The sequence below is a fragment of the Pseudorca crassidens genome, chromosome 6, assembly GCF_039906515.1.
Source record: "Pseudorca crassidens isolate mPseCra1 chromosome 6, mPseCra1.hap1, whole genome shotgun sequence".
NCBI classification, from domain to species: domain Eukaryota; kingdom Metazoa; phylum Chordata; class Mammalia; order Artiodactyla; family Delphinidae; genus Pseudorca; species Pseudorca crassidens.
Genome location: NC_090301.1, coordinates 47,457,822 through 47,461,383, shown reverse-complemented (window position 1 = coordinate 47,461,383; position 3,562 = coordinate 47,457,822). Strand labels below are relative to the sequence as shown.

Genomic DNA, 3,562 nt, shown 5'->3' with positions numbered 1-3,562 from the left:
ATGACTTCAGAAATATGCATGCATACAACTGTGATATCACCACAATCAAGGTAATAAACATCCATCACCTCCAAAAGTTTCCTTGTGTCCCTTTGGTGCAGGGGGTGCTTTTTGGTTTTTTGTGGTAAGAGCACTTAACATCAGATCTACTCTCTTAAATTTTTAAGTGCACCATATTGATTGTTAACTACAAGTACTATGTTGCACAGCAGATTTCTAGAGCTTATTCATCTTGTATAACTATAAATTAATATCTATTGAACAACAACTCCCCATTTCCCCCTCTCCTCCCATCCCGTGGCAACCACCATTCTATTTTCTGCTTCTATGATTTGACTATTTTAGATATCTCACATAAATGGTACCATGCAATATTTGTTCATCTTTGACTGACTTATTCAACATAGCATAATGTCTTTCAGATCCATCTATACTGTTTCAAGTGATAGGATCTCCTTTTTTTCTGACTGAATAATATTCCATTGTATGTATATGCCACATTTTTTTGTCCCATCATGGACACTGGGTTGTTGCCACATCTTGGTTATTGTGAATAATTCTGCAATGAACGTTCTCATTCCTTTTCATAAATTTACATATCTTGGAGAGATTTTCATACATTTACATATCTTGGAACCTCACTACACTCATAAATTAGTTCTAGTAGGTTTTTCATAGCTTTCTTTGCATTTTCTACATAATTAGATATTCTACAAATAAAAAAGTTTTACCTCTTTCTTTCCAATCTGTATGTCTTATATTTCTTTTCCTTACTTTACTACAATAGTTAGGAATTCCAGCAAAAGAGTAAAAAGAAGTGAGGAGAAAGGATATCTTTGCCATTGTCTCCATGTTAGAGGTAAACAACCAGTTTTTACCCATTAAATATGGTGTTAGCTATTGCTTTTCTTAAAGCTCTTCATCATATTGGGGAAGTTATATTCTATTCCTAATGACTTAGACTTTTATTCACAAATATAGGTTGGTTTAATCTAACCTATATTTTTTTCTAACCTGTTAATACGATTATACTGATTGATTTTTTAGTATCAAACCAACCTTGCATTCTTTGCATAAAATCCACTTGATCATGATGTTTTATCTTTTATATATATCATTGGATTCAATTGGATAAAATTTTATTAAGAATTTTTGTGTATATGTTGATAACAGCTAATGATCTATATTTTTGTGTCTTGTAGAATTTATGCTGGCCTCAAAAAATGAGCTGGGACATGTCCCCTCCACTTCTATTGTCTGTATGTATAGTATTGGAGTTATTAATTCCTTAAGTCTTTAGTAGAACTTACCACTTAAGGCACCTAGACCTAGAGTTTCTTTTGCATAAAGCTTTTTAACTACTTATTCATTTTCTCTCATTTATTTGGGGTTTTTCAGGCTGTTTCTTCCTGAGTGAGATTTGATAGTTTCTATCCTTCAAAACCTTTGTTCATTTCATACAAATTTTCAAATTTATTTATATAAAATAGTTCATAATTTCCCCCTTATTTTTCTTTTAAAAATTGCAGAATCCATATTGATGCCCTCTCTCTTATGGTATGGGTAATTCTGTCTTATTTAGCTTTTCTTTTCATCAGTTGTAGCAAATGTTTATACATTCAATGATCTTTCCAAAGAAATGGATTTTTGTTTCTTCAGTTTTTTCTGTTGTTTTTGTTTTCTGTTTCATTGATATCCACTCTGATCTTTATTGTTTCCTGTCTTATGATTACTTTCCGGCCTAATGCATTTTTCTTTCTCTAATTTCTTAAGATCAAGTTTATATTATTGTCTTGAGATTTATATTTTAATCTAAATATTTAGTGGTATAAATTCCTATATAAGCAGTCTTTAGCTGTGTTGCACAAATTTTTTTTGTTTCATTCAGCTTAAAATACTTTAAAATTTCTGTTGTTTCTTTCTTTGCTGGTGGATTTTTCAGAATTACGTACTTAAAACTTCCAAATATGGGCAGACTGGAAGCCCAGCAAGCAATGAAGACGGCAGAGAGCAGTGGTCGCACTGGCAAGAGCAGCCGGAGCGACTCCGGGAAAGGGGTTCACATCAGCAGAGCAAGTAATTGCTGGCTTCCATCGCCTTCGGCAGGAACAGCGGGGCCTGGCCTCCAAAGCAGCTGAGTTGGAGACGGAGTTGAATGAGCACTGTCTAGTGATTGATACTCTGAAGGAGGTAGATGAAACCTGCAAGTGCTACCGCATGGTTGGAGGGTGCTGATAGAGCGAACTGTCAAAGACGTGCTGCCTGCCCTGGAGAACAACCAGGAGCAGATACAGAAGATTATTGAGACACTGACACAGCGGTTTCTGGCAAAGGGAAAAGAACTAAATGAATTCCGGGAAAAACACAATATTCGTCTCATGGGGGAAGACAAGACGCCAGCAGCCAAAGAAAACTCAGAAGGGGCTGGGGCTGAGGCCAGCCCAGCTGCAGTACTGGTCTCCTAGAGAGCAAGGCCTTTGCATTTTTTCTACCCTGACTCCCACTTCTTATAATTTCTCTTTATTGTTATTATTTTCTCTGCCATTGTAATTTTTTGGTTAATTAAATTTTTTGGTCAGAAAAAAAAATTTCCAAATATGTTGACAGTTTCTAGATTTTCTTTATATTTACTTCTAATTTAATTCCACTAGGCTCACACAACATACTTTTTATGATGTGAATATTTTAACAATTATTGAGACATGGATTATGGCCCAGAATATTGTGTCTGTCTTAGTATTTGTTCCTTACATATTTATTCTACTGTCTGGGGACAGAGTGTTTGTGAATGTTAGTTAATTAGTTGGCATCTCACTTAAATTTAGTCATATCTCCAGGAAAAACTGTAATTTGAGGCCCATAATTAAGACATTAACTTTTGTCAATTGGTACATTTCAGCATATGTTAAAGTTAATTCAAAACCTATGTTGTAGGGCTTCCCTGGTGGCGCAGTGGTCAAGAATCTGCCTGTCAAAGCAGGGGACACGGGTTCGAGCCCTGGTCCAGGAAGATCCCACATGCCGCAGAACAACTAAGCTCACGAGCCACAACTACTGAAGCCTGTGCACCTAGAGCCCGTGCTCCGCAACGAGAAGCCACAGCAATGAGAAACCTGTGCAGCTCAACAAAGAGTAGCCCCACTCGCCGCAACTAGAGAAAGCCCGTGCACAGCAACAAAGACCCAACGCAGCCAAAAAAACAAAAAACAAACAAAAAAACACTATGTTGTAGAGGCACAAATGCCAACCAGTGCCCTTTTATCTTTTTGTTGTATGCATTATTTTAGAAAACTTTGGTTTCCAATTGGGTCAAACTGTGGGCTTCTGTTTGAGTGTTGAGTTTCCTCCTCCTGTACCCAGGGTTTTGGGGGATTTTGTTGTTGTTATTGTGTTTTGAATTTTTTGCGGTAGTTAACGGATATACTTAAGGGAGAGAGTGTCCTCTCTATACTGCTAATATTTACAAGTTTCTTACTCCAGAGAGTCTCAAATAATTATTGTCCGGGTTAAAGGTGTTCCCATGGCTTTACTGGGCTTAGAATCACAGGCTTATGCTGGGTTT

At 36.6% G+C, this 3,562-nt stretch overlaps 1 pseudogene; it reads left to right on the top strand.

The window, feature by feature from the left end:
- The first annotated feature begins 1,967 nt into the window (after window positions 1-1,967).
- LOC137226802 (prefoldin subunit 2 pseudogene) lies at window positions 1,968-2,465 on the top strand (annotated as a pseudogene).
- Window positions 2,466-3,562: the final 1,097 nt, after the last annotated feature.